Below are 7307 nucleotides of genomic sequence, written 5' to 3'. Positions count from 1 at the left end.
CCTCCTACTTGGACTGTAGGCCAGTTGGATTAGCATGTATCTGCCCTGGCACCTAGTACTGTGTCCGGTACATAATAAATACTTAAATACCATTTAAAAAAAGGCAAATGAAACATCTCAGCAAAGCCCTCCTAAAAAGCCATCTCCTCCAAGAAGCCTGCTCTGATTTATCAGCCCTTTTCAAACCATCCCAACCCTATTACCCACCTTAGCACTGATGTAGAGATCTATTTAATTAACTGTTTTTATAGTCCTTTTCCCCCTCTCAGGATTGCACCTGGAGAGTTTCCAGTACTCTATCAGTTTAAGCTATGGGAGGGAGAGTCAAGCAGAGGCATCCCCATTCCATTCCTAGCTTGGGCAGTGATTAGGGAGTGGAAGGTAATCTGCTACAAGTCAAAACTCACCTGTGCTGGGCAGCAGCGGTATGGGAGAGAGTCAAGGGTGGGGGCTTTATTGCTTTATTGGTCACAGAGAGGGAGTGCCAATCACACACTGACCTTTTCAGCTATATTCCCATCTTGGAAGAGAATCTGAAGGACCCTTATGGGCAGGAAACACGTCTACTGACTCTGTTATGTCAAACTCTCCCAAGAGCTTAGTACAGTGCTCTGCACATAGTAAGCATTTAATAAATATCATTAACCGTCTGATCACCGCCCCTCCCCGCTCCATAGAAGCAGCAAGGCAGACTGGAAAGAACATGGGCCTGGGAGTCAGAAGGTCATAGGTTCTAATCCTGGCTCCACCATGATCCTGCTGTGTGACATTGGGCAAGTCACTTTGCTTCTCTGTGCCTCAGTTAACTCATCTGTAAAATGGGGATTGAGACTGTGAGCCCCATGTGGGACAGGGACTGTGTCCAACCTGATTTGCTTGTATCCACCTCAGTGTTTAGTAATGTGTGTGGCACATAGTAAGTGTTTAACAAATGCCACAATTATTATTATTAACCCCAGACCTGGTGGTTTATTTGGCACCTAACAAGCTCTTGGTCTTCGAAAGATGAAAATTTCATGGAGTGATGTTGATAATAATAATGATAATAACAATAATGGCACTTGTTAAGAGCTTACTATGTGCCAAGCACTGATCTAAGCACTAGAGTAGATACAAGTTATTCAAGTTTTACACAGTCCTTGTTCCACATGAGGCTCACAATCTAAGTAGGAGGGAATAGGATTGAATCCCTATTGAACAGATAAGGTAACTGAGGCATAGAGAAGGTAAGTGACTTGTTCAAGGTCACACAGAAGGCAAGTGGTGGAACAGGATTAGAACCCAGATCCTCTGACACCCAGGCCTGTGCTCTTTCCACTAAACCACATTAGTGATCTCCCAAATGGACAGGCAGCTCCGAAGAGCAAATATTCGAGAAGCAGCATGGCTCAGTGGAAAGAGCACGGGTTGGGAGTCAGAGGTCATGGGTTCTAATCCCGGCTCTGCCACCTGTTAGCTGTGTGACTTTGGGCAAGTCACTTCACTTCTCTGTGCCTCAGTTACTCACCTGTAAAATGGGGATTAAGACTGTGAGCCCCACGTGGGACAATCTCATTACCTTGTATTCTGCTCCAGCGCTTAGAACAGTGCTTGGCACATAGTAAGCCCTTAACAAATGCCATCATTATTTTTCAGAGAAGCAGCGTGGCTTAGTGGAAAGAGCCTGGGCTTGGGAGTCAGAGGACATGGGTTCTAATCCCACCCCACCACTTGTCTGCTGTGTGGCCTTAGGCAAGTCACAATTTCTCTCAGTTACCTCATCTGTAAAATGGGGATTAAGACTGTGAACCCCACGTGGGACAACCTGATTACCTTGTATCTACTCCAGTGCTTAGAACAGTGCTTGGCACATAGTTAGTGCTTAACAAATACCATAATTATTATTATTATCAACTCCCTAGACCAAGTTGGTATTTGTTAAGCGCTTAATATAATAATAATGTTGGTATTTGTTAAGCGCTTACTATGTGCAGAGCACTGTTCTAAGCGCTGGGGTAAACACAGGGGAATCAGTTTGTCCCACGTGGGGCTCACAGTCTTAATTCCCATTTTACAGATGAGGGAACTGAGGCACAGAGAAGTTAAGTGACTTGCCCACAGTCACACAGCTGACAAGTGGCAGACCTGGGATTCGAACTCATGAGCCCTGACTCCAAAGCCCATGTTCTTTCCACTGCGCCACGCTGCTTCTCAGACCAAGTCTGTTATTTGTCCATGTACCCAAGCACTCAGCTTTAGCAAATCTATACCTTCACCCATTGTAGATGGTTCTGGGCTTTTATCCTTCAATTTGGGTGCAGATGAGCCCCTGGTTTTCTTCTTTCTTCATGTTAAGTCCTTAATGACCACACTGACCCATCCTTCACACCCTGACTCTCAGCCTGCTCTCTGCAGTATCTTCCAGAGGGGGTTGTCTCAGCTTCCTGATGACTCTCAAGTTCTCTTTGATTCTGCTCCTCATGGCCCTGAAGTACTTTCCTGACTGTGTGTGTCCAGCTTTAGGGTTTTAATCTGTCAGGGTGGAACTGATCAAAAGTCTGTTTTGCTTCTTGTTCTTGGTCAAAGGGCAAGCCTCCAGCACCCACACCCACCCTCCATTGAGGCAGAATCTACTATTTAAGACCTGCTCACTATTTGGGCCTAAGAAACTAAAACTATGTTGAACAATCATACTTCCCAGTATTTCATCTCTGACAGTCAATCTAATATATTCATTCAATAGTATTTATTCAATAGTATTTATTGAGCGCTTACTATGTGCAGAGCACTGTACTAAGCGCTTGGGATGAACAAGTCGGCAACAGATAGAGACAGTCCCTGCCGTTTGACGGGCTTACAGTCTAATCGGGGGAGACGGACAGACAAGAACAATGGCACTAAACAGCGTCAAGGGGAAGAACATCTCGTAAAAACAATGGCAAATAAATAGAATCAAGGCGGTGTACAATTCATTAACAAAATAAATAGGGTAACGAAAATATATACAGTTGAGCGGACGAGTACAGTGCTGTGGGGATGGGAAGGGAGAGGTGGAGGAGCAGAGGGAAAAGGGGAAAATGAGGCTTTAGCTGCGGAGAGGTAAAGGGGGGATGGCAGAGGGAGTAGAGGGGGAAGAGGAGCTCAGTCTGGGAACGGCTCTAGGAGGAGGTGATTTTTAAGTAAGGTTTTGAAGAGGGAAAGAGAATCAGTTTGGCGGAGGTGAGGAGGGAGGGCGTTCCAGGACCGCGGGAGGACGTGACCCAGGGGTCGACGGCGGGATAGGCGAGACCGAGGGACGGCGAGGAGGTGGGCGGCAGAGGAGCGGGGTGTGCGGGGTGGGCGGTAGAAAGAGAGAAGGGAGGAGAGGTAGGAAGGGGCAAGGTGATGGAGAGCCTTGAAGCCTAGAGTGAGGAGTTTTTGTTTGGAGCGGAGGTCGATAGGCAACCACTGGAGTTGTTTAAGAAGGGGAGTGACATGCCCAGATCGTTTCTGCAGGAAGATGAGCCGGGCAGCGGAGTGAAGAATAGACCGGAGCGGGGCGAGAGAGGAGGAAGGGAGGTCAGAGAGAAGGCTGACACAGTAGTCTAGCCGGGATATAACGAGAGCCCGTAATAGTAAGGTAGCCGTTTGGGTGGAGAGGAAAGGGCAGATCTTGGCGATACTGTAGAGGTGAAACCGGCAGGTCTTGGTAACGGATAGGATGTGTGGGGTGAACGAGAGGGACGAGTCAAGGATGACACCGAGATTGCGGGCCTGCGGGACGGGAAGGATGGTCGTGCCATCCACGGTGATGGAGAAGTCTGGGAGCGGACCGGGCTTGGGAGGGAAGATGAGGAGCTCAGTCTTGCTCATGTTGAGTTTTAGGTGGCGGGCCGACATCCAGGTGGAGACGTCCCGGAGGCAGGAGGAGATGCGAGCCTGAAGGGAGGGGGAGAGGACAGGGGCGGAGATGTAGATCTGCGTGTCATCTGCGTAGAGATGGTAGTCAAGGCCGTGAGAGCGGATGAGTTTACCGAGGGAGTGAGTGTAAATGGAGAACAGAAGAGGGCCAAGAACTGACCCTTGAGGAACTCCAACAGTTAAAGGATGGGAGGGGGAGGAGGCTCCAGCGTAGGAGACCGAGAATGATCGGCCAGAGAGGTAAGAGGAGAACCAGGAGAGGACAGAGTCCGTGAAGCCAAGGTGAGATAAGGTATGGAGGAGGAGGGGATGGTCGACAGTGTCAAAGGCAGCAGAGAGGTCAAGGAGGATCAGAATGGAGTAGGAGCCATTGGATTTGGCAAGAAGGAGGTCATGGGTGACCTTAGAGAGAGCAGTCTCAGTAGAGTGGAGGGGACGGAAGCCAGATCGGAGGGGGTCTAGGAGAGAATGGGAGTTAAGGAATTCTAGGCATCGATTGTAGACGACTCGTTCTAAGATTTTGGAAAGGAAGGGTAGTAGGGAGATAGGACGATAACTGGAGGGGGAAGTGGGGTCAAGAGTGGGTTTTTTTAGGATGGGGGAGACGTGGGCATGTTTGAAGGCAGAGGGGAAGGAGCCCTTGGAGATTGAGTGGTTAAAAATAGAAGTTAAGGAAGGGAGGAGGGCAGGGGCGATGGTTTTAATAAGGTGAGAGGGAATGGGGTCCGAGGCGCAGGTGGAGGGGGTGGCACTTGCGAGGAGGGAGGAGATCTCCTCTGAGGATACTGCAGGGAAGGATGGGAAAGTAGGGGAGGGGGTTGGTGGGGGGGAGGGGGTTGTTGGGGGGGAGGGGAGAGGCGGAGGGGTGACTTTGGGGAGCTCAGACCTGATCGTGTTGATTTTCGTGAGGAAATAGGTGGCCAGATCATTGGGGGTGAGAGATGGGGGAGGGGCAGGAACAGGGGGCCTAAGGAGAGAGTTAAAGGTCCGGAACAATCGGCGGGGGTGACAGGCATGGGTGTCGATGAGGGAGGAGAAGAAGCTTTGCCTGGCGGAGGAGAGGGCAGAGTTAAGGCAGGAAAGGATAAATTTGAAGTGTGTGAGGTCGGCTTGGTACTTGGACTTTCGCCAGCAGCGCTCAGCAGCTCGAGCATAGGAGCGTAGGAGGCGGACGGAGGAGGTGATCCAGGGCTGTGGGTTAGTGGAGCAAGAGCGGCGGAGGGAAAGGGGGGCGAGAGAGTCGAGATGAGTAGAGAGGGTGGAGTTGAGAGCGGAGACCTGATCGTCGAGAGTGGGAAGAGAGGACAGGGCGGCAAGGTGAGGCGAGATGCTATTGGAAAGACGGATGGGATCGAGAGAGCGGAGGTCTCTGTGGGGCAGTAGCGAAGATTTGCAGGGTGAGGGAGTGTGAGAGATGAGGCAGGTGAGAAGGTTATGGTCAGAGAGAGGGATTTCAGAGTTGGTGAGTGAGGAGATAGTGCAGCGGTAGGAGATGACGAGATCGAGGGTGTGACCGAGTCGGTGAGTGGGCGCGGTATGGTGGAGGAGGAGGTCGGCAGAGTCGAGGAGGGATAGCAGGCGGGCGGCAGAGGAGTCGTCGGGTACATCCGTATGGATGTTGAAGTCTCCAAGGATCAGAGTGGGCAGAGAGAAGGAGAGGAGGAAGGTGAGAAAGGGGTCAAGGTGGTTGAAGAAGTCGGAGGTGGGACCGGGAGGGCGGTAGATGACGGCGACAAGTAACTGGAGTGGGTGGTAGAGGCGAATGATATGGGCTTCGAAGGAGGGGAAGGAGAGGGAGGGGGGAGGAGGGATAGTGCGGAAGCGGCATCGGGGCGAGAGGAGGAAGCCGACGCCTCCTCCCTTACCGGTGAGTCTGGGGGAGTGGGAGAAGGAGAGGCCTCCGCTGGAGAGAGCGGCGGCGGAGACCGTGTCTTCGGGAGAGAGCCACGTTTCCGAAAGGGCGAGGAGGAGGAGAGAGCGGGAGAGGAAAAGGTCATGGATGAAAGGTAGCTTGCCTGTAATAGAGCGGGGGTTCCAGAGGCCACACTTGAAAGTAGCTGTGGGTGCAAGGGGAGGAGGGGGGGAAGGGCGGGGGGAGGGGAGGGTTTGGATGGGAAGGAGGTGGCGGGGCCCTGGACGGGGAGAGGGGGATGAGGGGTGGCGGTGGGACAAGAGGACTGGGATGGAGCATGGGTGGGGAAGAGAGAAGGGGGGAGGGGGTGAAGAGGGGGTTTGGTGGGGGGAAGAGTAGGGGGAGGGGGAAGAGGGGTAGCGCTGGTAAAGTGGGGTTCTAGGGCGGGAGAGGGGAGGGGGGGAGGAGACAGAGGAGAGAGTGGGAAAGAGCTGAGCGAGAGAGGGGAAGGGGAAGGGGAAGGGGAGGATAGGAAGGGGCGGGAGGGGGGAGGGGGGGAGGAGGGACATGGCGAGGCCAGAGAGGTGGGTGGCAGCACTGACAACAATAAACAGTAATAAACGAAATCGGTAATATAGCAACATGATACAATATGATACAATACAGTGGTGCTAATATAGCAACATGATACAGTATGATACAATATAGTCGTGTTAATAAAAGGGGTGATGACCAGGGTCGGGGGTAGACTCGATTAAGGGGTGACCTGATCAAATTCAAAATCTGACGACAATAAACAATAAAAAGCGAGATCGCAAATATAGCAACATGCTACAGTAAGGCACACTACAATAGTGTTAATAAGCAGGCGATGACCAGGGTCGGGGGACGAGCCGACCCTACCCGATCAGACTCAAAATCAAGTGGCCAGCGGCCGAGAGAGTCCCAGAGCTCATGACCAAATAACCCTGTGGCGGCGGGGGGGCCCTGAGGTTGTCCGGGGTGGGTGGCGGCCGTGGGCGGCGGCTAAGGCAAGGTAACATGGTGAGAACAAGGACGTCGTCGCCCGGGGCGGGGGCGGGAGAGATGAATCACCTCAAGAGGGAAGAGGGAGTGAGGCCTTCCCAAAATGGCCGCCTCAGGCAGAGTGGGGGCTTCCTAAAATGGCCGCCTCGGGCGGAGTGGGGGAGCGGTTGGGGAGCACAATGTCCCCGGGCCCGAGCAGGGGGACACAGTGTCCCCCGAGGACACAATGTCCTTGGGGCCGAGAAGGGGAGCACAATGTCCCTAATATATTGAGCACTTACAATATAAGTATATTATAGTACAATATAATATACGGTGCAGAGCACTGTACTAACTGCTGAGGAAAGTACAATACAACAACACACACCTTCCCTGTGAACAATGAGCTTACAGTCGAGAACGGGAGATAGACATTAATATAAATAAATTACAGCTATGTACATAAGTGCTGTGTGGCTGGGAGGAGGGATGAATTATGGGAGAAAGTCAGAGTGACAGAGAAGAGAGAGGGAGAAGAGGAAAAGAGGGCTTAGTCAGGGAAGGCCTCTTG

General features: G+C 51.9%; 1 non-coding gene across 1 annotated transcript; it reads left to right on the top strand.

The window, feature by feature from the left end:
- Positions 1-259: 259 nt before the first annotated feature.
- LOC114808408 lies at positions 260-397 on the top strand. The gene has a single exon (XR_003756256.1). It is a non-coding gene; the product is annotated as a small nucleolar RNA SNORA7 (small nucleolar RNA).
- The last annotated feature ends 6910 nt before the right edge of the window (positions 398-7307 follow it).

Source organism: Ornithorhynchus anatinus, chromosome X5, assembly GCF_004115215.2.
Source record: "Ornithorhynchus anatinus isolate Pmale09 chromosome X5, mOrnAna1.pri.v4, whole genome shotgun sequence".
Lineage (NCBI taxonomy): Eukaryota > Metazoa > Chordata > Mammalia > Monotremata > Ornithorhynchidae > Ornithorhynchus > Ornithorhynchus anatinus.
Note: the sequence above shows the minus strand (reverse complement) of the source record. Positions and strands in the feature narration are given on the sequence as shown.